Below are 27812 nucleotides of genomic sequence, written 5' to 3'. Positions count from 1 at the left end.
GTTATGCAAGCTACACCTGCTGAATCTCTCTTTTCTACACAACTGTTAAAAGGGAAGGAGCCATGTTGTCTTTTGCAACCATACAAATGGGGTCTTCAGAGCTTCAAGATAAGCTCCCTGTCATGCTAAAGAAGCACTGGGATTTTTATTTCTATTTTTTAAAAGATTTGCAATTAAATGTTGACCAATCTCTGTTGCATATAATAAAACTGTTTAATAAAAACAAATCACTATCTTTTTGTCCTGATAGCTGCTTTCCCAGAAAATTTATTTTGTGGCCAGCCTTATTCCCCAGAGAGTGTAAAATGACATAGGATATTAAATACCAACACATGTATCACAAAAAATATAAATTTAATACTGTGATCGGTGTCTAAAATAGGAGGAACAGAAGGGAGGGGGCACTTGAGTATGTAAATAAAGCAGTATCACAATGCAACAGAACCTTTTCGACAATGAGCTTTAATCCAAGCGGCTAGACGACAATACAATCTAAGTCCGTATGACATAAATGTGATTGATGTCTTCCTCCTACAGCATGCCCTGGGAGCTCAGAAAGAGGCAGTAGTAATAGCAACACAACTCAATGGTAAATCACACCATTAGTAGTTAATAAATGCATGTATTTCTCAAGGCAGCCATGTAAAACCAGTACACAGCCTATTATTCCAATGCCTGTAAGCTTTAATTACAACCTTATTAAAGTACATTGTGCTAATGATTCTTTCAAATTCTCTGATTTTTTCCTACTGGCAATTCTATAAAAGGGAACCCTGGATTGCAAAGTTTGTGTTTTGAGCCAGGAGGTAAGTTACAAAGAAAAGCAGGGAAATCCAAAGAGTATTAAAATAATCTTAGTTTAAACATGACAGCACCCAAGTGGAAGTAACAAAACCATCCTTACTGATTCCTGTACATCTTCCCACTCTAAAGTTGCATTCCTAAACAAACTTACAGTCGTACCTTGGTTCTTGAACGGAATCCATTCCAGAAGTCCGTTCGATTCTGAAAACATTCGAAAACCAAGATGCGGCTTCTGATTGGCTGCAGGAACCTCCTGCACTCAATTGGAAGCGGTGGAAGTAGTGTCGGACATTTGGGTTCCAAAGAACTTTCGCAAACCGGAACACTCACTTCTGGGTTTGCGGTGTTCAGGAGCCAAGACATTCAAGTTGCAAGGCGTTTGGCAACCAAGGTAAGACTGTACTAAAGAGGAAAGCTCTTGAACTGGAAACTTCTGAATAAACATATAGGGAGTAGTGGTCTATGTTGTGGGGTAGGTCCATTAGGTTGGCAGAAGCTGGGACAAAGCAACAGGAGCTCACTGTGTCATGTGGATTCGAACTGCCAACCTTCCGATTGGCATGCCCTAGAGGCTCAGTGATTTAGACCACAGCACCACCCACATCTCACACAGTGTTGAATTAGGGTTTAAAACCCCAAATAAACATGGGAGAAGAAGACATATGTAGGCTGCCCATATGCATCTCTTCCACCACTGCTCACCACCCAACAGCCCCCCTTGACATACCCAGATCACTCAGGGTGGACCTGATCTGACCCAAGGTAATCTGGGGCTTCCTGAACCCATTCTAGCTAAACACTGGGTCAAACCAAATTGGCCCAAATTGATTCAAGGCCCATTTGGAGTTACCACATAGTCTTACTAGAAAGTGTGGATCATTTTCACTGTATGGTTTAATCACTACTCGGTACTAGAATTAGTTGTATTTATTATTGTCTACTGACTGGTGTGTCTTCTAAGGCTTCCATGACAGAAATGCCATGTATATCTTTTTCAAAGATACATATATTGCAATTTCTTAATATATTTGTTCAGAGGGGACAAAAGGAGTAGAAGCAGTCCAAATAACTGCCAACAAAATAAGCCTAGACTGTGCATAGATGTTTAATTTCCCAGTGCCTATTTCTGACTCAAAAATAGTTTCCTCCTCAGCAGACGTTCCACCGATTTCTCCTTTCCACACTTATCTGTCTTAAAAATTTCTGCCGTGTCTCTGTACTATTGGCCCCTTTGCGCTCTCCTTAATAAAGGACTGTTATAATGTGTATCCCCTTTAGAATTAGTTTGACCAGTAGCAGAATGTTATGAATTTTGAAAATGCTGTCAGTTGGGATTGGTTGCATTTACCAATTTAAAATGAGTTTTGTTTCAAAGCACTTTGCCTGCCATCCAAGGTAATTGGAAAGCAAGTTTGAAAAATCTTCTAATGTGCTTTTTAAAATGGACCAAGGCTACAGAGGCAGCCTCTTAGACAAAATATAATTAATTTCTATCTGTCTAACCTGATCAGTGCAGGCTGACAGTCCCTCTGTATTCCTTATTTTTAATGTATGTGTATTTTTTTCCAATAGACTACATCTTCCTTTCATCTGCCTCTTTTCCTTCGGTAAATTGGCATTTTCTGTCTTCTAGGAATCTCATTACCATCTAGTGATTCTCCATTTCTTCATAATAAAGGTGCCCAACTTATGTGCCCAAAAGAAATGTAAATATGTATTTTTCTTTACCAAAGCTTTATTCCCCATGCCTTTTGTGAACTGATGACACATGCCATTAGTGTTCTGAAATCATTCTAAACACCCAATAAGAGAACAGTCTATCCCTCTTGTAAAAGTTTCTGCATATGCAGCACTCTGCTTTCAGTACTGAATACTCAACAGAATACTCATACATGAGTCTACATTCTCGGGAACTAGATTACATACTTTTGGAGGGGTTACATTTCCTCATATGGATATTATTATTTGCCTGGGGTTTGGGAGGAAGGATCTCCCAAAAAGAGGACTTCGTTTAGTGAAGCCACGTGAAGGTTTCTCTCAGCATTTTAGAAAAGAAAACCAAGGTCCAACTGTGGTTGAACAGATTTGTCAATTTCAGCTTGTCTCAGTTTCTCATATCTTTCCAATCCGAAGTTGAAGTCTCCACATTTCTGTATCAGTTTGCAGATTTTGGGGGGTCGGGGGATACCCTCTTAAAATTCATCAGCATTTCAGTGCACTTTTTTCATAATTTACACAGTTTGGGAAGCAATTCCTCCTTATACAATGACTTAATATTTCCCCCCCTAATATATGGATTTTTAAATGCACGGTTTCCCCTAATAAACATATTTTTGTACATGCCTACTTGGTTGGAAAACAGCATCACAAAATTTGGAAAAATGAAGATATCAGAAGTTTGCATTAAAATGCAAAACAAATTTCACTTCTTCCCCATTGCTAGTCCAAATCACATGTGTGTATGTGTGTGTTTGTTTTGAAAAGTGTGATATTCATACTTTTTAAAAAAAGGCTTAAGAACTCCATCCTCCCAAAGGTCACTGTTACCAACAGTCCTGTGAGAAAGAGAATCATCAGGAAGCAAGACAAACCACCATTACAACTATCCGCGGCTAACACCCCTTTCTTTCCTTCCCAAGGCCATCAGAACCTGTGCAAAAGAGAACCAGGGTCATCTTTTTTGGGAGTGGCTGTGTGATGCTACCCTGAAATACACCTGGACAAGTCACCAACAAGCTCCAGAAGGCCACTTCAAGGTAAACTGAGTAGCCAAGTGTTGCCATGTAGTATGGTTCAACTGTTACTCTACACATGTCCCATAACTGTATGTTATTTGGCTTTATTTTGAGCAAAGAGCACAGAATTGTGGTAAACCAGAGACAGCCCCATATATGGTACAATCCAGCAGTGATCTCAGCACATGCCAGTTACAGGCAGGAGGTTGCACTTGGTTAACTGGCTCACAGAACCCATTGCAGCCATGTTTTTGAACTATGCACACCCCACAGTAGCTCGGTGTGTGTGTGTGTGTGTGTGTGTGTGTGTGTGATGCTGGCATGTCCCCACCCAAACCCAGCCTTGCTTCCCATGAAAAGGTTGCTGAGGTGACTGCAGATTTCTGCTAGGCCTGAGAAGATCCACTCTGTAAGGTCAACATTGACAGTCTCTTCTGAGGTGTTTGGATTGCTGGGGGCTAACCAAATATATATTAAGAAGAACTAATGCTTTCCCCCTTCCTCTCTACACATCACTTTTCTTTTGTGTTTAGCAGACTTTTTCAAGTGTAAGGAAGGGTAAACAGGCTTTAAGTGTTCCTACTCCTACAAATACTACTACTACTACTAAATTATATTTAAATACCACCCTTTATATGATGATCATAGGGTGGTTTACAACATAAAAACACAAAAGACATAAATGCTAGTTTATCAGGGTTACCACACAGCTGCTTCATCTACACTATGGCCACATGCACAGGTTATGTTCAAGGTTTTCATGCGCATTGTCAGAGTGCACATAAGCACTCTCTATTACATCCCTACCCCGGTTCCACAATCTTTTCCTGCAACTTCAAGTTCACAGTGATGCTCACATGCTTGATTGCACATTCTTTGAACGCGCGCAAAATGCCTGTACGGTGGTACCTCGGGTTAAGAACTTAATTCATTCCGGAGGTCCGTACTTAACCTGAAACTGTTCTTAACCTGAAGCACCACTTTAGCCAATGGGGCCTCCCACTGCCGCTGCGCCGCCATCACACGATTTCTGTTAGGATGAGAACAAAGTTCTTAACCTGAGGTACTATTTCTGGGTTAGCGGAGTCTGTAACCTGAAGCGTCTGTAACCCGAGGTACCACTTTATATTTCTAGACACACATTTGTTCACAACTGAACAGCCACTGTGGTGTAGTAGATACAGCCATATACTTGAACTAGAGGAAACTGTTCTCAAATTATCACTCTGCCACAAGGCTGACTTCATGGCTTTGGGTAACTCACACTCTCTGCCTGTCAAACCTACCTCCTCACAGGGAATGAGTAGCCCTGTATGTGGCTCCTCCAAGCTGCTTGGGCATGGCATACAATGGTGATAAATAAATAAATTATTGTTTCACTTCTTTTCAATGCCCAGAACTTTGCTGATGTCACACGTATGATTTATGTTGTTCATTTGTGCCCCAGTGGAGCCACCAAGAAGCAGGAACAATTCTGTTAAAAGTTAAAAGCCACTGTTAGAGAGAGCAAAAGTCATTTATGTATACAGAATTCTGTAATACTTTTTGTTCAGCACAGGTCTTTACTAGTGTAACTTTTAACATTCTTATATAAGAAACCAGGCGAGCCGCACATTTTAAATGGCTAGACCCCTATGCTTTGCGCAGCTTGTAGTAGTAAACAGCAACATAAAAGGACCCATAAATGTCAAAGCAATGTACTTCTCAATTCTCATAGTTTACCTATGAGACGAGAGCTATTTTTTCCCAGCTAAAAAATGGTAGATTTGTGTTTTCAATGGGCATTTTCCAGGTATTTTATGGAGCTTTCCCAAGTGTTTCATTGTAGGAAGGTGAAAAGTATATCAGTGATCAAGTTTTAGACAATGAATGTTGGGAGGGAAATCAATAGTCTGATTAAAAAGAAAAAGCTCAGGAGGCTCCTAAACCTAAGAAGTTGATTTCTTACCTCAGTATATCTCACTCAAAGCACCAACTGGCCTGGCCTTCAGATTTACTGGGCCATTACTCCTTGCGTGCTTTTAAATGAAGGACGGTATCAGTATGAATGAGAAGCAATTAGCACCTAGGGAGTGTGTGTCCCCTGATGTAACTCTCCAGAGAGCAACCCCTCAACTGCCACGTGGAGAAATGGGATGTTTGGATTGAAATTCTTTCTGTAGATGATTGCCGTTCAGAGTTATTAGGAGCCTCTCAAAATTATCAGCACCTAAAACCCTGGAAATGGCATAAATGATGGTGGATAATAACCTTTGGGGTGGGCATCAGACAAAATAAGCAGTAGAATGTCCTCATAAACCAGAAGACTCTGAGTATCCTTAAGAACTAAAGGAGAGTAAGCCATAATGAACTTCTCATATATTCTGCAGCAAGGTTCAAACATTTACCAGGCCAAATGAAACCTTCTACTTCTCCACCATATATACTGTATCTATGACTAAAACATGGGAGCGCCCGACAAACATTCCTTGGACGTGTGCACAATTGGGTGTCACCACAGAGCTCTCGTCTCACATATGATGATGATTACGACTACCTACTATTACATTTTAAAACTGGCCTTCACCCCAAGGGAAGATTTTATTTGCATGGTGGAAGGGAGAGCACACTTGCTCCGAGACTCCTCCAAGACTCTTGCCAGCCTGGTAAGTGTGCAAAATGGCCTACGGATCTACACATCTATTTGAAAAAGTCATCCAGTGGTCAAAAGAAACTGTCTTGCTTATTTATTTAATAAACTTATAACAATAATATAATAATAATAATAATTTATTTTTGTACCCTGCCCATCTGGCTGGGTTGCCCCAGCCACTCTGGGCAGCTTCCAGAATATATAAAAATATAGAAAAACATTAAACCTTAAAAAGTTTCCCTATACAGGGCTGCCTTCAGATGTATACTTGTATACTACTTTTTAAACTCAAGGTGTTTTGTAAGCCATACGTCAAACATATAATAAAGTACAAGGCCATGAAATAATACAATAATGTCAAAAGAGTATTTCTAAATGTTACCTAAAGCCAAGAAAATCAACACTTACAGAGCATAATCAGGAGAAAATTGGGGATCTCTGGAAGTGGTACAGAGGAGAAGACAACACTTCTTGAAAGTATTATGCAGGGCAATATTTTTCAATGAATGTGGTCCTTGCTGTACATAATAAATGCAAGTACGAGTAGGAATGCACCTGGATGAAAGAATTAGAATGTCTGCATAAGGTCGCTACAGCAAAAATAAAACACTCATTTAATATTTCCATGGTGAATGCCATGCTGGTACTTTCATTGCAAAATGCAAACATCTAATCTTTCATCAAGATCACACGTATCAACCCAGTCCAGTGATTAAATGACTTCTTCCTGGTGAGCTAGTTTTCATGGTAAAGATAGGAGTAAATGCATTAAGGGCTATGTATTGATTTTAATTAGAATGGGCAGTCCACCATTAATATGAGTTGTGGTGCCCCTAAAACAGTTGTCAGGGGGGGATTAATTAATTTATTGTAAATTAATATATTAATTGAGAGTGGGTAAAAGCAGTCAAGGCAAATTAATTCAGAGTGAGAGAAAAATAAAAGGGGGATTGGATCAACATAAACCAGAAGAGGAAGCTCTAGCATGTTTATCAAGACCAGAGAGTATTGAACACCATATTAAAACAGGATACCTGTTCTGATTGGGGGAAAAACAAAGCAATTATAATAAAGGCACTAAATTAAATAAGACGAAGCTATTTTCTCTTCCACAGAAGATGTGGAAAATAGGGAATAGGAGAATGTGTGTGTGTAGATAGCTAGAGAGAAAGATAGATATAGTTGGTGATTGATAAGCATGACAAACTGATCTAGAAGCCCTGTTCTGTGCCCAGTAAGCATGGGACTCCTTTGCCCAGAGGCATTGTGGTCCATAGACTGGATCAGAATCCTGGGCAAGGTTTTGTTCAGTATCTTCTCTGTGTGATGGGCTCATGGGGAAAAATTGTCTCGTGAGCCCTTGCTGCAGAGGGGAGGGGAAAGTCTATAAGGCTGCTTCCCCTGGAGCTCACAGCCATTTTGCTTTGAGAGCTTCCTGCCCGCCCCACCCTCAGGTTAGAGTCTTTACTGAGCAATTTTGGGTCGCTGGTTGACAGGTCTGGAAAGAGTTCTCTCTCTCTCTCTCTCTCTCTCTCTCTCTCTCTCTCCCTCTCTCTCTCTCCCTCTCCCTCTCCCTCTCCCTGATTGGCATTTGGTTGGGGGTTTTATTCCCGACTTTCACTCAGTGAAATTATGGCTTTCCTTTGTTAGGCGAAATAATGTTGTTAGTATGAGGGTGGAAATGGCATTGAGCAGGGTCAACATAGTATATTCCCCCCCATAAGGGGCCTGAAGGGAGAATTGACCATGGCAAACCCAAGCGTGGGTTCGGTGTCTGCCTGGTTGGAATCTGCACCCTGGTGACACCTTGCTTGCTTGGCTTGTACCACGGCAAGGTTCAACACTGGCTGACTCCCGTTGTACAGGTTTGGAGTGACCCAAACACAGAGGATCCATTCCATCAACATGGGGCTTGTGGAATGATGAACTAATCCTGGGACCCAATGCCATGCCAACCCTTGCCCTGCCTGCTGCAGCTGTCAATAAAGATATGGCCAGATTTTATCTCATCACCGTTGTGCATTCTGGTTATTTTGCTGCTCTCATGGGTCACATAACGCACCTGCCTGGGCAAGGCTATCTAGAAAAGAGGCCAGCAAATTAAACTGGAGTTCTTAGAACTAAACGGATGAAATACAATGAATCAGCCAGCACAGTCCAAAATATTTGTGCCTGGTTTCCAGAGTAGATGCATTAGGTATAATCCCTACACCCCTGGCAGGGAATCTAGAGCCTGTAGTAGGTCAAGAACATCTCCCAGTGCTTCTGTGAACCAGAACCTTCTACGTAAGGCCCAATAGAACAGTCTGAGCTGATCTACACATTATTTTAAAAGCTCATATAAGTGGTCTCCTGGACCTAAAAACATAATCTGAGACAACTTATGCAAGGCGATCCATGCAGAAGATGTACCTCAAAATGTAAAATCCCTTTCCCCAGAAATATCCACTGCAATATCCTTTGACTCCCCCTCTCATCCTCTACAGTGTACACACAAAGGCAAGCAGACCATTCAGATGAGTCGCAGATTAAGAACGGTACCTCCAGGGCCAAGAGGATGCCAGAGCTGTTAATGAGCAGAATCAGATAAACTATTAGATGGAAGAAGGCTTCTTTTGGATAACAGAAGTCATGTCCAAATGAGAACAAAAAGGGGAAACAAACTTTGGCAAAGTGCCAACAACAAAAATTATTTAAATACCTCAAAAGACTGGCTAGGGAAGTGGCTGGACCTTTGGATGACAAGGGAGTCTAAGATGTGCTAAGGGAGGATAAAGAAATTGCAGAGAAGCTGAATTTATTATTTGTATCTGTCTTCACAGCAGGCAATGCAGGGTGGCATTCAGCTAAATAATTGCATGAGTAGAAGAACTTCTGCTTGCACAATGACACCAAACTCTGGAGGCAAAGGCATAGCCTGCAAAGATCTAACAGTCAGCTGGTAGGGTCTTACAGACCACTATGTGTGGGACTTTACAAGATCCAATGTTCAGCTGAAGTCTTGTGAAATCCTTTACAAGATCCAATGTTCAGCTGAAGTCTTGTGAAATCCTGTGCAGAACTGTACCCACACTGTACCCACCCACTGATCATTGGGCTTTGTAAAGCTCAGCATACAGCGCTGTGCAGAATCCAGTGCCATTCAGCTGAGTCAGGTCTTTCAGGTGTAGGGCAAATGTCAGCCAAAATGGCATTATGGGCCAAATGGGAAGATCTTGCAGGCCCAATTATTCTCACAGCCTGGAGCTTCCATACTGCTAGCTAAGGTGGCTTCTTGTGCCTCTGTAAACATTGTTTACACATTGAACAACATGTTATATTATTTATGCTAAACCGATTAGTTGGACTTTTCCTAGATAGGGCTGCTAGCCTGCTCTCTTTCTACTGGTGCCCCATAAAACTTAAAGGAAGCCAACAGCACAACCTGTCCCCAGCCTCTGGTTATAGCAAAGGGGGAAAGGGTTTTTCATTGGTGGCTTGCTATTCAAGCTGTTTTAGCAAAGATCTGGTTATAAAAATATAGACATTTCCATAAAGGCTGGCTACATCTATATTCTTGTTTCATTCTAAAGATTCTTCATCTGTAAAAAAGCCCTATATTTATTATTACATTCATAGTTCACCTTTTCTCCAAGAAAGGAAATCTGCGTACACGACTCCCTTCCTCAGCAATCTCCATAACAACCCGATGTGGTAGGTTAGTCTAAGTGGAAGTGAATGGCCTCAACATCACCCAGTGCATTTCATGGATGAACTCGGCTCCCTGCAGTCCAAACACTTTAACCACTATCCCACACTGCCCCAATATATGGGTCACATAATTTATAATTAAACAATTGTACATGGGGTCTTGTTGATGTTGCTAGGAACTACACCTTAAAAAACTATACTTAATAATTTCCACTTTAAAAAATCAGCAGATCTATAAATTTCCCTTCTAAATTCTGTCCATAAATCAGGGTTGCATTTTCAGTTGTTACTGGACTACAACTCTCATCATCCATGACCATTGTGACGGGGGCTGATGGGAGCTGCAGTGCAACAATGTCTGGGGAGTACCACATTGGTTGCCCCTGTCATAAACCATTTGCTTTTTAAAAATATAATGGTATAAATTATTTTTCTGTGGCATGAGTGGCTGTGATGCTGGTTATATTAATGGTCATTGCCATTTGTGCTCTAGCTGGCCTCCAAATCAATAAGCATGCTTAGTTGCCTGTCATTAAAATTGATCTCTACTACCCTTCCAAATTGACGTCACATTCAACTGTAAATATCATCAAATAAGCTGTCACCTCATTTCCCTTATCTGTGTTTTTTTCTCCCAAAAGATAGATTTCTTCTGTAAGACTGAACAGTAGAATTCTTCTTAATTATTTCTGACATTTCACCAATGGCATCTTCTGGCTTTTCCTCAGAGGACAGAAATGCCTGGCCTCTGTCCTTTGGAAGCAAAGGGGAGAAAACAACATCCACTTCTGTTTCAAATGGTCTGAACCAAAATACACCTCAGAAATTAAACTCTGATGGTCATAACTAAGTAAAAAGAATTAAAGAAATGAATGCGAACCTTTCAACTCGTGAACAGACTTCACAAAAACCTTCTGTCAATGCTTTGAAACCATGCATTGAACTTTGCTTCTTGTGTACTTAATGATAGCACAGAAGTGGTCATGTGAATTGGCCCTCAGGGATCTCAGGGCCAGGTAGGGGGCTTCTGTATAAACAGCAGATTCCTCCTCTAAGACAGATGCAATTATGTGACAGAGAAAACAGAGAGATGGAATTTGAAAGGTGTACAGAAGCAAACATTTTAACAGCCCAGCACGTCCTGAAGATATTCTTCCTCAGGGGCACTTAGATGTAAAGCACTCTACCCTACACCGTTATTTCAAAACAGGGTTGTACATCAGTGCCTCTGAGGGGGGGGGGAAATCTTAAAAACATATCATGTCATAAAATGCTTATTTTTCTGCACTTTTGAAATGGCATCTTGACTCCCTCCTTTTTCCTTTGAAATTTTGTACCAACCAAGGGGACTTTTGAAAATCAACAGTCATTTGCCCTTTCTGCATATACAGTACACTAAATGTGCTGCAGGCATTTCTTGGGTGCCAGAGGGCATTATACTGTCACCGATGCTATTTAACATCTACAGCAAGACAGGGAGCAGTCATTAGGAGTTTTGGAGGCATGTGAGAACAGTACACTGATAATAACTATTTCTCTGTAACATCTGAATTGGGACAGGGTGATAAGGCCTTTGGACCGATGTGTGGATGCAGTGGTGGGCTAAATGTGGGCTAATAAAATACATCCCAATTCTGGCAAAACGGACACTGTGTGTGAGTGGTTCCTGAGCCCAGGAAGTCAGTACACTGCTGTCCTGAATGAGGTTAAACTCTCCTTGAAGGAACAGATGCATAATTTGGGGGTGCTCGGGAGCAGATTACTTGAGAGACTACCTTCCCCTTTATATACCCAGTAGATCACTGTGGTCTTTGGGAGAATTTCTTCTCTACGTTCCATGCTCTGCAGTAACTTGGAGCTCCTCCCTCTTCAAACTTTCTAATCAGAGATTTTAAAATGTACAAAACAAAACAGGGCTTTCCGTGTGACTGAGAAGGGGAGACTGATATTGACAAGCTGGAATGTGTGCAGAGGAGGGCAACCAGGATGACAAAGGGTCTGGAAACAAAGCCTTATGAGGAGTGGTTGAGGGAGCTGGGTGTGTTTAGCCTGGAAAAGAGGAGAGTGAGAGGAGATATGATATGATATCTCAAGGATACCACAAGGAAGATGGAACAAGCTTGTTTTCTGTTGCTCCGGAGGGTAGGACCCAAACCAATGGATTCAAATTACAATAAAGGAGATTCCAGCTATACATTGGGAAGAACTTTCTGAAGGTAAGAGCTGTTCAACAGTGGAATGGACTACCTTGGAAGATTGTGGATTTTTTAGAGACTGGATAGCAATCTGTCAGAGATGCTTAAGCTGTGATTCCTGCTTTGCAGGGTGTTGGACAAGATGATCCTTTGGATCCCTTCCAACTTTACAATCATGGGCATAGTCAGGGGGGCAAGGAGGGCAACTGTTACTAACTGGCCAATTGCATCACAGATATCTCAGTTCTGCCCCCCTAAAATAAATCCTGGCCACACCCATGTCTACAATGCCATGATTGAAAGTTTGATTTTATTGTTGATATTTTATATTGTTTATGGGAAACTGTTTAGAGGTTTTTGTCTATAAATCTTGTAAAATTAAATGAAGAATTTTGTGTGATCGATACTCTCTATGTGCAGCAAAACTGTAAGTGTATGAAGAATAGTTTGTGTGTCCTTTGGGAATGAGTTTTGAAGTTGTAATAGGTCAGAAAAGGTTGAAGATAGATACCTTCCAGCTGTGTCAATTCTCTATTTTCTTATTCTATGTACATGTTACTTGCATCTACTGAGCATTTAAGTAATGCAGTATCTCATATGTCAGCTACCTGTTTCACCTGGCACAAAACTGTCTAATATTCTCAGAAACTAAATATCATAACCCTTCTGAACATTATGCACTGTGACCTTAAATGTGCGAATTTGATTGTACAGATGTGGATTCTCAGGTGTAAGGAAATATATAATTTAAAGTTAACACATCAAACATTTGCCATTAAACCCCATGGAAGTGGCCTTCTCCTTTGATTTGCTAACTGCTATACTATGAATCCCTTGTTCACTTCATGTAAAACAAGCATACCTATTTTCCCTTGTCAAATGTTAGATGGTATGGAGATGATGTATTATGTTTGTTTAATCCAGTACTTTTAGCAGAACTACAGGAAGCAAAGGCAGGGCAAGCACAAACCAGGTGTAAAGTAATCTATCAAGAAAACAGAAGATGAATTACTTACAGCACTGTCAAATGTGAACTGCAAGGCAGTGTACACACAATATTAAACCGAGAGGCAAAGGAAAAAAGGCATAGACTCAATGTTTCATGTCCTTACACTCTCTCTCTCTCTCTCTCTCTCACACACACACACACACACACACACACAGACTCACAACATAGACAAGGGTTAAACAATAGTTGCAGGGCAGTTTAGATAGACACAGGACAGAAAATGGATGCTCTTTCAAGATAAACTACTTCTCCCTCTTCTCTCCCACTCAGTGGCAAGACACATTTACATTATCAATTGCTAATTCTGTCACCAAGTCTCGGCATGGTTGCACATTTACCAAGACCCCATGTTTCAGCAAGAGCCAAGCTGAAAAGAGCCCCAGAGACTTGCTGCAGGAATGAGCAGCAGGCCTGGCTGGTGGGGTGGGGCGGTCCTGCAGAGCCACCCTCCCAACAGCAGCATCTTTGCTGCTTACCTGGGGTGGGATAGGATGGTAGCAAGATCAGGGATGCATGGGCGTCCCAGTAGGAGTGCTGGATGGCTCCGCTGGTGCAGTCACACAGCCTTGTCCTCACCACTGCCCTACCCCACCAGTCCTGCTGATGAGACCAATTCATTGAGGAACAGAGCCCATGGAGAATGTCTTGCCCAAAGACCCTCCAAAATCTGAAGCCGACACTGAATCTGAGGATAGCTGAAGTGAGAACAAAGAGGAAGGAATGTGAGCTTACTTTCCTTACCCATTTCCTGATTTCTGGAAGTGTGGGGATAAATATATCTGGAAGACATACCATCTGACCTAGAAATGCAATTGCTTAATCCTATATATCTGGAAACAAGCTAGGACTATTCAAGGCTGGTACACAGATGCACTTGGTCACTAGAAAGTGATTGCTAGCATGTAATACTGTATTATCAGACTGCAGAATGCCCCATTTGTGCACATTAATGTGAAATATCAAAAAATAAGTAATCAGGTGATGTCCTTCATGTGTAATGGGAGATCTGTGGGGGCAAGAGAAATTTCACTCTGTTCACTCTTAGATTTTCTATCTTCCTTATCACTATGTTGCTTGTTCCAAAGAAGCATACTTCTATTCATAAAATAAATACAGAAACAAAAGGTTCTTATAATGAATGTAAGATTAACTCTGAACAATCTCAGAGTTACTTTGTCAGGATTACTTAGAGATATTTAATTTTTTCTGAAATCATTATCTGTATGTAAATCTTAAGGGAGGGAACATTTATAAAGGAATTGATAGGATTAGTAGGAGGAATTGATCCTTATTTATCCTTTAATTTCAGTATTCTGCATCCATTAGCTCATGATATTAAAATACTATTAAGCTGCTCACTGAACAAACAAATTGACAAGACATTAGAAAAACCTGAATCACTAAATGAATATTTCAATGAATGAATGAATGAATGAATGAATGTCTATTTAGTGTGTTTGTAACTAGTTAACACACAACAGACCACTATGGCATCTTTATACACAGGGCAAACAGCGCCTGATTTCATACAAATAGCATAGCTGCTGTACCAGCGCATATATTGTATCTGCTCAGCAAACACTGTGCAGCAACAAGGCCTAATAAATTCATTGCAACAAAATCCTCTCATAGAATGCAGGGGTTATGAGACCAGGTGTTAAGGGAGGTCTGATCTCTTAAATTTCCCAAGATGGTAGCATCTGCGTTGTTACTCCTTGCACTTCATGTCAGGTTCAAGCCCTAAGGTAACCTAAAAACCCTAAACAAGTAATACTCACAGGAATATTTTGGTGGCTGAAGGAAATTCTGGCTGCAGCAGATTTGAAACAGCCATTGTTGAAACAGGGACCTATTTTTAGGGGAAAGGGTTTTATTCAGTGCTGGGGTTATCAGGACAGAAATGTGCTTACTCTATCAACAACTGTATCTGCAAGTTCATTCCTTTATTTTTTTCCACCTCTGGGAACTCCTATGGGGAAATGTAAAATCTGTACCTAATGTAACTGTTGCGTGGAGGGCAAAATCTGCCCTCCATCCCTAACACAGATACAAAGCCCAGGGGGGGAAGATGTACATTATATATCTGTGCATAGAGGACACACATACCTGGTTTCCCATAATATACAAACCCTCCACATAAACAAACACAAATCGTCCATGATTATGACAGGCTTTTTGCTATGTGTTTTTTTAAAAAATAAATAAATAGGTTACAGCTTTTTTGTGTGTCACTGATCAAGAACTTGTATTGATATTGTTTTATTTCCACCCCAGCTTTAGGATAAGCCCTCACAAGGTGACTTACAATAAAAAAATATGTTCAAGCAGTTGAACATGCACATAAAACAACAGGTGCAATTACAGTGGACGCTCAAGTTGTGAACGTGATCCGTGCAAGAGGCACGTTCGCAACCCGCAGCGTTCGCAACCTGCAACACCGCGTCTGCATGCATGTGGGTCACAATTTGGCACTTCTGCACATGCGCAAAGCGCAATTTAGTGGTTCTGCGCATGTGCAAGTGCTGAAACTCGGAAGTAACCTGTTCCGGTACTTCCGGGTTCGGTGCAGTGTGCAACCCGAAAACGTGCAACCTGAAGTGTCTGTAACCTGAGGTATGACTGTACACAGTAGAAGTCGGCAGGGCAGCACTGCTCACCTGGCTTCCCAATGCTGCCCGTCACTTCCTGTTAGCAAGAGGGGAAGGGGCAAGGCAGCAGGAAGCTTGGTGTGAGTGCAGCAGCCGGAGTATCCGGATTGGCTCTGCCATTTTACCCGCACTGCCTTGCCCCTCCCAGTCAGCAGCCATGATGTGTGGCATTGGGAACCCAGGTAGGCAACACCCCTCTGCCCATGCTTCCCTACCAGCGACTACTGCAATCATATATAGAGGGCCAGCAGTAAATGCCTGGCAAGATTATAAAATATTTAGGGACTGTTCAAAGCTGGTAGGAGTTGGGGCTCAGTAGAGAACTTGAAGTAGGGAATTCTGCAAGTCTGGGGCCAGCATAAAAAAGGTCCAGCAGTGCTACTGCTAAATTTATCAACCTGAGTGGCCTCTCAAGTGGATCTTAGGGCTCAGGACTACTCAGGCAGTACCATTGACATGGCATTGCTCATCCATGTTCCCAGTGTCACACATCACTACCAGGGCAAAGGCAAGGCCACTCGTCTTATATGGACTGAATTTCAGTTTTGTTGCCTTCATTAGCTCTGTGATTCTTACATTGCAGGGGGCTGGACTACACATCCCTTTGCAATTCTATAAGTCTATCTCAAAACTACCTCAGGATCCTTGTTTAATGCTTCTCTGCCACTTGGGGGTGGGGCTAAAGGTCTGGCCCCACTCCTCACTCTACATACATATTCCTTGCACACAAGTAACATGTAAACAGGGCTCATGTTTCAGCTGTTAGGAAGACGACTGACCTGGGACAAGTGTGTGGGTCAAAAGCACATAATATCCCATTACAGAGATCACAGTCTCATCACCCCCTATTCAGCAAAGCAGAAGTGTGTGTTTTTTATTCTAAAAATGTACCCTGGAGCAAAATAACTTAATCAAAGGTCTATGGCCTGATTTCCTGACAATACAAACAAGGAATCTGGTAAAACATTCCCCCCCCCTTTTCTTTTTAAGAACCTATGTGATGGAAGAGGGTGAACATCGGAAGCTTCCGTCCGTTGTTTTTTCATTTATTTTTGTCTTTGCACACGAAGGCAGCAAACAAGGCAAGTATTTTTTTTTTAGTCAGCTTACTGTGGACTGACTTCAGCAGTCTGAAAGAAGCAATAATTGATTTCAATAATTAATTCCTGCTGACTAAAATAATGCTGCTGTTTATGCACACCTCCCTGAGACCCAGTTAAAAGGAACTTTGAGTCAGGAATGCATAAACAGTAACATTACTTTGGGGAGCAGAAGTCCCCTAACATACTGCAGATTTGGGAAGGGCTTTTTAAGCCCCCAGGCTATATGAAAGTTTATTTCTGCTTTCCCATATTGCCTCATGATAACCCTGAATGAAGTTCACAGAATCTGAAAAGCTAAGCAGAGGAAGCAGGAATAGCTTTGACAGCAGAGAAGGTCTCATGCCATAACACTCCTCTAAGTTTGATCAAGTCAGAGACAGGGAGTTCATATTTCTTTTCCATTTTTCTTTCTTTTCAGGTTTGTTTTAAAAGTATCTTTGTTGCTGCTGTTGTTATTCGTAGTGGGACGCAAGTGGAACTGTGGTCTAAACCACCGAGCCTCTTGGGCTTGCCGATTGGAAGGTCAGCAGTTTGAATCTGTGTGATGGGGTGAGCCCCCGTTGCCAGTCCCAGCTCTGGCAAACCTAGCAGTTCAAAAGCATACCATTGCAAGTAGATAAATAGGTACCACTATGGCAGGAAGGTAAATGGTGTTTCTGTGTGCTCTGGCTTCCACCACGGTGTCCTGTGTGCCAGAAGCTGTTTAGTCATGCTGGCCACATGACCCAGAAAACCTCTCTGGAGACAAACGCCGGCTCCCTTGGCCTGAAAGCGGAGATGAGCGCTGCACCCCATAGTCCAATTTGACTGGACTTAACCGCCCAGGGGTCCTCCACCTTTACTTTTACCTGTTATTTGTAGCATCCCATGTTTCCTGTTGGCATATATTTCCAGAAAAGGTAAGTGCTGGGGTTTAAGGGTACGAGTCTGACTTCCGCCTCCTCTCCTCACCAGCATACCCACCCCACCCCACCCCGGCCACCACATATTTGCAGCCCTGTCTCATGCAGCAACTGCAGAAGATGGTGCAGAGAGAACAATTGGACCACGGCCACATCCACACTGCGGAAGGTGGGTTAGGTGGGCAGGATAGTTGGACCTCATCCACGTTGACTGCTGCGCACATGGCAGTGAGACGGAATCAGGGTCCACACTGAGCAGGCAAAATAACAATAATAATAATAATACGCGGGAAGTCAGTGGCAGCTGGTGAGAATCTGGCTTAGCTGGGAATGCTGAGCAATAGGACGCCCACTATTGCTCATTGCAATGCCCACCTCTCCAACCGCAGCATGGGAAGCACTGGACTGCTTTGCTTGTCTGGTTGGGATATACAGGCATCCCTCCACTTACACAGGGTTTACGTTCTGGGCAGTCATTCAACACAGGATGAATGATTTTACTCTACACATGCTCAAAAGACAGTATCTTTTATTCACAGGTTTGTACAAAGTCAGGTGTTGTTATGTACAGAGTTGAATAGGATCCAAAATGCAGCAGTCTGATTGGTCCTAGAACAATAGGATTCAGAATGCAGCAGTCTGATTGGTCCTAGAATAATGCAGCAGTATGATTGGTCTGCAGGAGCCACCCAATCGAGCTCCAGATGGAAGTGAATCCACAACCTGATTGGCCTACAGGAGAATTCCAGAATTAGCCAATCACGTGCAGCCCATTGTGTAAAAAAGGTATATAAAGCTGATACTTTGGGGGAACTTTCATTCCTCCTCCCACTATGAGCTGAATAAAGAGCATGCAATCCACTCTCGACTCCGAATATATTTCAGGTGTACTTCTAATAACTTCATGCAATCTGACCCAAGCAGCTTCCTGCATGCATTTGCCTGGCAAACCTAACTTGTGAATATGGACATCACCACAATATCAGAAAGATGGCCAAGAAAAATGTGTTTTCTCTGAAGCTTTCTGTGTAAAAAAAATAGGTGGCAAAACGCAGTAATGTAGGACAGACCTAGTTTTGTCAATGGCTCTGTTCCAGTGATATTTCTGTATGATGTTATAATTAGTTTGTTTGACCCACAAGTGATGAGAAATGCTGAACAGCTAAAAAACAAAAACTCCAGAAAAATAACAAAAATCATCTTCGTTACTGAATTTTCTTTATACTGTATAAACTTGCTTATATATACCTTTGGAGATTTGTGTAGTTCAGAGGCTTTCAGAACACTTTAAACCACTATAACTGGTCCAATAAATGATATATTTCTCTGTTTTAAGGATCCTAAATTGAACAAAGCACTTTACACATTTTTAACATCTCCTGCGGTGTTTTCGGGATATTAAGTCTGATGGAAGAGAAAAATTCCACACAATACATGTTTTACTATGTATGATGTATGAGTACAAGCTTGGACACAGATATTTGAATATTTTAAATTTCAGATGATTTACAGTACTTGAACACCTCTATTCTTTTATCAATGACCTTATTTATATTATATCAACTATCAGCAAATTTATGCCCCCAGATTTCCGATTCTCTACCAAGCCTGAATTTACTGCAGCTGATTATGAGAGCAACCTTTTATCACTAATGTGGTGCCTATAAAATCTCTCTCTCTCTCTCTCTCTCTCTCTCTCTCTCTCTCTCTCTCTCTGTGTGTGTGTGTGTGTGTGTGTGTGTGTGAGCTCTGCACTGCTCACATATATTCACTATTAACTGCATGCAGGTATACTACGAAATGTTGACCTTGTCTGACTCCACTGGTCCCATGGTGGCGAGGTTCCTGCTGTAAAGAACAGAATAAAAGCACAGCTAGGCCAGATGTTTTTCCTATTAAATAGATTAACTTAGCCCAAATGTAAAATTAAGAAAACATACTGGTTCTGATTTACTATCAGTCCATGATCTGTTGCTGCAAAGGGAACAACGGACAGTCCTGAACAGCCAACTTGCAATTTATTAAGAACAGCAAGGGAATTCCATACCCTCACCCCTGACTGCTCTAAAAATGCTGAACGGAGGGCCCCGGCCTAGTGATGAAAGCTGCTTTCTGACAGTAAAAGCTGAGTAAAAACAACATTAAAATCATTTAGAGAATGCCTGGTAAAGTACTGCCACAGAATACTCAAGACCCCACAAAAGATACTTGTTTCCAGAAGGCTCTAAAAGGTATAATTCCAAGGTCTGCCTGAGGTACTTCCTTTTGCAAATGAAATTTTTAGCTTTCTTGTCATATTTTTGTGAGCCACAAGGGAGCAATGTCCAGGGGATTAAATCCCTAAAAATAAAAAATAAATTTAAAAAATGAGGCCATGCATTATTTTCCTTCGTTAAAATGTGATTTTGCTTCATAAGCCTCCCTTCCGTAACTGGGAACGCAAATAAAAAGGTTTGTGTTCTGAAGTCATTAATGGCGGACAATGCTTATTCACCTCATAATTGCTTTGCCATTTGTGCCATAATCAGGGACCCTCTGAAAATTCTCACAAATCTGAGGAAGAGTTTATTGCGTTTCTTTAAATTGACAGGACTATTTTATAAACAGACATATGGAGACTCAGAAGATGGGGGGGGGACCCAAAATGAGGTCACCATGCAAATTTGTGCCCCACATTAGCACTGACAATTATTGCTCCCTTCAGTCTCCCCAGTCCCCCAAATTCCTTAGGCTTTACTTAGGTCAGGCTTCCTCAACCTTGGCCCTCCAGAAGTTTTTGGCCTACAACTCCCATGATCCCTAGCTAGCAGGACCAGTGGTCAGGGATGCTGGGAATTGTAGTCTCAAAACATGTGGAGGGCCAAGGTTGAGGAAGCCTGACTTAGGTGCTTCCATTTTCCCTGATAACTTCTGGAAGCCAACCATCCTCAAAGAGCAGCATTGTCAAAATGGTGGTAAAAGGAGCATTCCCAACTCAGTACAGGTGTCACCTTTTCCCCCTCCATCTGCTGGAGCACCTAGGTAATAGATGGACCACTTGTTTTTGCCAGTGAATGAGGTGATAATGAGGCTTTCAGGTTTTATTATTGTTTGTGATGTATTAGCAGAGATGAAGTCAGAGAAGGACACCACATTCCTATTCTAATACACACACACTTTCTATGCCACAGAAACCTTTCTAGAGTGCTTGCATAGAACCACTATAGGCTGGCTTCTGCTGCACAGAAAGAGTACAGTGGTACCTCTGGTTATGAACTTAATTCGTTCCGGAGGTCCGTTCTTAACCTGAAACTGTTCTTAACCTGAATCACCACTTTAGCTAATGGGGCCTCTTGCTGCTGCTGCGCCGCTGCCACGCGATTTCTGTTCTCATCCTGAAGCAAAGTTCTTAACCCGAGGTAATATTTCTGGGTTAGTGGAGTCTGTAACCTGAAGCGTCTGTAACCCGAGGTACCACTGTAATCTGAATGTGGGGCTCACTGGTAGACAGGGGGCGGAAGAGCCTTATTTGGTTACAGTAAATCCTATATAGTATACGCAAAGTCATTTTCCAAGTTTACCCTTGTGTAACCAAATGTCACCACTCATGCCTAAGGAGGAGGAGGTATCAGCAACTTGGAGGAAAGCACATGAAAAACCTAAAAGGGGACCCTCTCCCCCAAAAGTGTCCAATGACAAAGAGTAAACATGTTCAGTGGCCATGCAATACTGGCTCACTGATGGAACTGGGGAGGGTAATATGGGAAACTGGGGGAGAATGGAATTAAATGGTGTGCCCTGGAAGAGGGCATGGCTGACTGGCTAACACACACACACCCCGCCCCCCAATGATCCATAGTGCAATGTTTTGCTGCGAGTCCCCCTTTTCATTCCTTGTTCTCATACTTCCAGCTCCATCCCACTGCTGTAGGTGGTACTAAGTGGTATAAAATGTATATGGAAAAAGCAGTATAAAAATAATAGTGTGCCAAGTTCAACTAAACAAATGCTGGAGCCAGTGCATTGAGTCCAACTTGGGCAATAGAGATTCCCCTCTGCCCCCCTCCCCCATGTCCCCCTGAGCCACCCCGATGAGCTCTTGGGTGGGTTGGGAGAACCCCCAGGACACCATGCAGGGGGAGAAAATAGGAGATTGCTCCATCTGGCACAGCAGAAACGCTTGTGCTGAAGGAACTATTGCCTTAGTGAGACTTGAGGGTCTTGCAGCATTGTCTTTTCAGCCTATTTCTTTCTCTTGGGGGGGGGGCATTATGCACAGTTCCTGATAAGGTGAAGTGCATCACCAGATTATAAGTTTTGAAATATTATTTGAACAGGATGGGGCAGGGGAGCCACTATTTACAGAACTGCCTCAGTGGAACACTGGAAATTTAGCTGCCCATTAAACTACAAAGAATTATTAATCTGGTTATGAAAATTTCCCTTTAGATCTCAGCTTTGACATATCATTTACACAGAGATACGAACAATTTCTTCTTCTAAGGGACGTTTCCTACTCGCATCCCACTGTAAGAGAGTCAATTTAGGGAGATTTGCTGACTGTTAAAAGTCCCTTTTCCACATCAGAGGAAGAAGCAAAGTGCCACTCTCAGCAGTGTGAATCTGGCCAGGATCCAAGGAAGCAAGGGCTGACTTAGATCTCAGTGGGTGGTGACCATTATGCATTTGGGGGAAAGCCGTTCCAACCTGGCAGGAGAACTGGTTGTAGCGTAGAGGGGAAGGGGGGGAATAAAGTACAGCTACTAAAGTCACCTAGTGCCATTAGCCTTCCCTGCTGTGGGTTAGTATATCGAAATTAGGCTCTAAGAAGAGATTGCTGTTCGCAACGAGGATATCAAACAAAGCAAATTGGAGGTAATATGATGCTGTTAACATCAGACGCGCCACATAAAATGCTGGTAAGAAGCAGGGATTATGAAGGACTTCCACTGAGAACAAGCATTTGGTTAAACAATGATACAGCGAAGGCCTTAACCTCATGTCCCCCCACAATGATTTGGCCTTTAGACGAGAGAGAATACAGAGGGAGCATTTTGACAAGCAGCCCTAAGCCAGTGGCAATTAGTCCCATATGAAATGTGAGTCTATAGTAACACATGCATCCTCCTACAGTAGGAGCGGGGAGGGGGGATACTTCTTCAAACAAAGGAAAGAAACAGAATATTTTAATTCAAAGGAAGCTAACTTGTAATACCTTGAGTCATATTTTAATTAGGTAGGCTACCTGTGAAGAGACCGGAGATGTAATTCCCTCAGTCCACCGGACTTCCATGAGGCAAATCAGTTATTAATTTAAACCTGAAATTAAAATACAGAAGTAATAAATACGAAGAAAGACGCAATTAAGAGCTCTTCTAATGCTGCTACAAATCTTGCATTCTGAAAGTCGGCATCTACCAAAATCTTTATGAGAATGCTGTATCTGTTATTCGAGTATGGCTATCACAGAAAGTTAAGTCAAAATCCATGTTATAGTCCTGAGGGGACTGAGCACCTCTCCCCATCCAGAAAGATTGGTAAGTAACCACATGTTGTCATGTGATTATACTTTAGTAACTCTTATCTGTTCAAGGGATTCCCATTTTTTTGGTAAAGCCAAACAAAAGCAGAGTTTTGGAGATGTGATGAATAAAATAATACTTTAGAAGCTTCTGTCCTGAAGGCAAGCCAGCTGAAGGCTGGTGATGATGATGCTTTGGATATACAAAGTGCTATGTCCCACTGAGACCAATGAAATAAATTCATTGCAAATAACTCTAGTCCCATGGTTTTCCATTGTTTTTAGTCAAACCAGATTTTAGCTGGATCAGGGCTATACAAATATCAAGGGTCACTGCTATCCTGCCCCCTCATACTGGTGATGATTAAATATCCCATCTGCATCCCTTTTTACAAGCCCAGAAACAATACAGATTTACCACTCAATTTACTAGATTTACCATCCAAAACAGTTGATAAAACTGAATACATCTAGTTTTATATTTGTCTCCAAAAAAAATAGTGCCAGCTGAGACTGGTACTCATGAAATTAGAAAGTTACGTATCAGAATTCTTGTGCAGTTGATAACCTGATCAGGAGTGGTCCTTCTGAAAATTAACCTGACTTCACTAAGGAGAAGGCAAGTGGATGAATGCAAAAGAATTGTGCATGCTGCAGATAGGATACCCAGTACAAGTTATAAAGTGATTTCCTTTATAAAGCAACCATTTCACAATTTACTTCTGCAAAAGCACAAAAAAGAAAAATCAAGCACAGTCCACTGAAGATAATTGTGGTGATGATGAGGCAGAGATATTATTTTTATTAGGTTTCAACAAATATGCAGAATGAATCTAGGAACTTGGAATTAGCATGTGAAACCAGATACAGAGGAAATGTGAATTTCAAAACTGAACGAAAGCAGACTGTAATGAAGATTAGTTACTCCTATGTGCCTCACTTATAAAACTAAACTTATTTCGTGCAGGAGGTTCCGAATGAGACCACTAGCAAAATTCTAATAGCATATTTATATAAGAACTGATATCACTCAGTGGTATGTGAAATATTGGGAAAGGAAGTTTCATGTTTGCTTAGGTTGAAGGGCAGACTGGAAATGGTCAAATGAATATATAACATGTCTCCTGAATAGAATGGAGAAGATATTCTTAAAGAATTTGATGAGGTGTTTAATGAGCTTGGATACATTATGGATATAATACATCATGTAATATAGATCCAAATGTGCTGCCAAAAATATATGTGCCATTTAAGCCCCATTAGCACTAGGGAACCAAGGAGATGCTGAAATCAACCGGATGATAAAATTAGATGTCACTGAGAAAATTCAGCTATCTCTTTATTCGTCTTCAGGAAGGAGAACCCTAACATGAGCAACACCTTTGACTCTGGGTGTGGGGTGAAGAGGTTATGGGTGTTTTCTTGTGCCTGCAATGGATATTTTCATGTGAGTTGTTCAGTGATGAGAGTCTTAACTGCTATAAATTCCATTTTCCTTACTGGAGATATCACAGCTTTCAAGACTGCTTGACTTTGCATGTAACAAATGGAAAGAAATGCTAGATAGTGATTCTGAAACTGTCACGGGTGAACTTCGTCTTTGTCTACTATCATTGTCTTCACTCATATGTTGATCTTGAATAGCAACCAATGCTAATGGGAAATGGGCAAAATGACATGCTTTGGCAATGTCCAGACCAATTTAGTAGTCACTCTGCTCTGAAAGTAGCAGGACACACTCAAAACATATGTGGGACAATGGCTTTAATCAGCCGAGTGTCAAGGAGAAGTGAATTCCATACTGTGGGACCTTCCCAAGGTCTTAATCACCATCCCCTTCACAAAAACAGATGGTATCCGGGAGAAAATGTCAATCAAAGGAAAGTAAGTTTTAGGTTCAATCTGCATATTCAGAACTCTGACTCCCTGCATCAGGAGCTAAAGGTTGTAGTGATCCTTCAAGGACCAAACAGAAAGAATATCCAGTCAGTGCCTCATTAGCACCTAAAATAATGAGCAAGGTTGTAATAGCTACAACTAAGTGATGGAGAACAAAAGACTAAAGGGAGGCTGGGATGGAGAGTTGTGTGTGAGAGCCGGCTGGAAGAAGCTGGGGACAGACATGTCCTGCTCTGAGCTGGACCAGGGATCCCATAGGAACTGAATGAGGAAGCAAGATCTTCAGGGTGTTAATTCTGTGAGACCATCCATCATATACTCAGGTTGTAGATATGTGTTAATAAAACCATATATCCTAAAGACACCACTGTCATTATCTAACAGTTGCAGCAAGGTCAGACAAGCTAAAGCTGAGACGGAACTCAGGTTTGCAAGAGAGGTTTAAAATAATTGAAAAGTTTTCTTCAACTATGTTTGAAGCAAGAGTAAGAACAAGCAAGTACTAGGTCCTCTGCGTGGAGATGATGGAGAAATGCTATAGGGTGACAGAGAGAAAACAGAACTGGTCAACACCTACTTTCCTCCTTTCTTCACCAAAAAGGAAAGCAGTGCCCAATCTGATGATAACAGAATAAACAATGCAAGGAGGGAGCTGCAGCCTAAGATAGGAAAAGGAAAAGTGACAAGTGGGGTGTTGCAGGGTTCTGTCCTAGGCCCATTGTAGTCCAACATCTTTATAAATGACTTGGACAAAGGAATTGAAGGGATGGTCATCAAATCTGCAGATGACACCAAACTGGGAGGGATAACTAATGCCACAGAGGACAGAATCAGGATTCAAAATGGCCTCAACAGATTGGAGAACTAACAAAATGAATTTCAATAGAGACAAATGTAAGGTTCTGTACTTAGGTATGAAGAACCAGTTGCACAAATATAAGATGGGGGACACCTGGCTTGCTTAGTAGTACATATGAAAAGGATCTAGGGGTCTTAGTGGACCACAAGCTTAACATGAGTCAATATTGTGATCCAGCAGCAAAAAAAAAAAAAAGAGCTAATGTTATTCTAAATTGCATCAACAGAAGTATAGTGTCCAGATGCAGGGAATTAATAGCCCCACTCTGTTCTGCTTTGGTCAGACCAGACCTGGAATATTGTGTCCAGTTTGGGGTGCCACAATTTAAGAAGTATATTGGCACTGAATGTGTGGAGAGGAGGCCAACCAAAATGATCAAGGGCTAGAAAGAAAGCTTTATGAGGAATTAATGAGGGTGTTGGGTATGTTTCGCCTGGAAAAGAGGAGACTGAGAGGAGATATGATAGCCATCTTCAAATACCTAAAGGGCTGTCACAAGAAAGATGGAGTGAGCATGTTCTGTAGGGCAGGACCCTAACCAATGGATTCAAGTTACAAATAGGGGGATTCCGACAAAACAACAGGAAGAACTTTCTGCTGGTAAGAGCTGTTTGACGGTGGAACAGACTCCCATGAGAAGTGGTGGACTCTCCTTCCTTGGAGGTTTTTAAGTGGAGCTTGGATGGCCATCTGTTATGGATGCTTTAGTTAAGATTCCTGCATTGCAGGGGGTTGGACTAGATGACCCTCAGGGTCCCTTCCAACTCTAAGATTCTATTATTCTGTGATCTGATCCAACCCCTGTTGATGCAGGAAACCCACTACTACAGCATCACTGAAAGGTGGCCACTAAAAAACTTCTAATGAAGGAGGAACCACCACCTTTTCTAATATGTTATTGTTGTTCTTGTTCAGTCATTTAGTCGTGTCCGACTCTTCGTGACCCCATGGACCAGAGCACGCCAGGCACTCCTGTCTTCCACTGCCTCCGGCAGTTTGGTCAGACTCATGCTGGTAGCTTTGAGAGCACCGTCCAGCCATCTCGTCCTCTGTCGTCCCCTTCTCTTTGTGCCCTCCATCTTTCTCAACATCAGGGTCTTTTCCAGGGAGTCTTCTCTTCTCATGAGGTGGCCAAAGTATTGAAGTCTCAGCTTCACGATCTGTCCTTCCAGTGAGCACTCAGGGTTGATTTCCTTACTTGAGGTAAGTTAGAAAATGAAGTATTTATTTACATTAAAAATGATATCATACACGCCATCCCATGCTATCAATAATTTCTGTTGCCACAGTCCACCCTGGCTATGAGCAGCAGTGCACCCACAGGCAAAGCGATTGATTAAATGGGGCATGTGCAATGGGTATAGTCTTCCTGCCTTCCCTGCGTCGTATTTAAATAAGGCCTAACCAAAGGCTGCTCATTTATATGGCCAGCGCTCATGTCTCTTGGCACATTGCACCTTTATGGATCTTCCTTGGAAGATACAATGGCCAAATATTTATGAATGTTCTATTTTCTTTATGTTTTTGTTTAGTTCATTCTAAGAATTAAAAACATAAACATTCTGTTTAAAAATCTGTTCTCTACATCCAAACGACATAGAGCAAAATGCTTTTGGCATTGTTTATACACTGTGCATGTGTGTGTTTGTACGTGTTGCTATCGCCGTATCCATAATATATATTAAAACTCTTTGTTTTACTACCTATAGTAAAATTATAAAATGTGCAGTCCCTGTAATTACATTGCCCTTTGCCGTCTGTCTAAAAAAAGACTGCGTTCAAATTTTCCCCCTGTTTTATTTGCACCCTATTAACAACTGTTACTGGAGCTTTAAT

The 27812-nt window shown here is 41.7% G+C and overlaps 2 long non-coding RNA genes across 5 annotated transcripts in view; both read left to right on the top strand.

Annotated features, from left to right (window-relative positions):
- The first annotated feature begins 1104 nt into the window (after positions 1 to 1104).
- The window catches only part of LOC128410370 (uncharacterized), a 41858-nt gene continuing 15150 nt past the window's right edge, over positions 1105 to 27812 (top strand). Inside the window, exons 1-3 of one of the 4 annotated variants that reach the window (XR_008329476.1) lie at positions 1106 to 1195; positions 3444 to 3560; positions 16704 to 17247. This is a non-coding gene — a long non-coding RNA (uncharacterized LOC128410370). Of the gene's footprint in view, positions 1196 to 2134; positions 2200 to 2435; positions 2511 to 3443; positions 3561 to 16703; positions 17248 to 27812 lie in introns of those variants that run through there. The other 3 variants (XR_008329472.1, XR_008329474.1, XR_008329475.1) reach the window with 3 other exon arrangements.
- On the top strand, positions 18204 to 19047 carry LOC128410379 (uncharacterized). Its single transcript, XR_008329478.1, has 2 exons — positions 18204 to 18273; positions 18604 to 19047. It is a non-coding gene; the product is annotated as an uncharacterized LOC128410379 (long non-coding RNA).

The sequence above is a fragment of the Podarcis raffonei genome, chromosome 1 (assembly GCF_027172205.1).
Source record: "Podarcis raffonei isolate rPodRaf1 chromosome 1, rPodRaf1.pri, whole genome shotgun sequence".
In the NCBI taxonomy this organism is placed as follows: domain Eukaryota; kingdom Metazoa; phylum Chordata; class Lepidosauria; order Squamata; family Lacertidae; genus Podarcis; species Podarcis raffonei.
The sequence above is the reverse complement of the archived record's forward strand: the minus strand, read 5'-3'. Positions and strand labels throughout refer to the sequence as shown.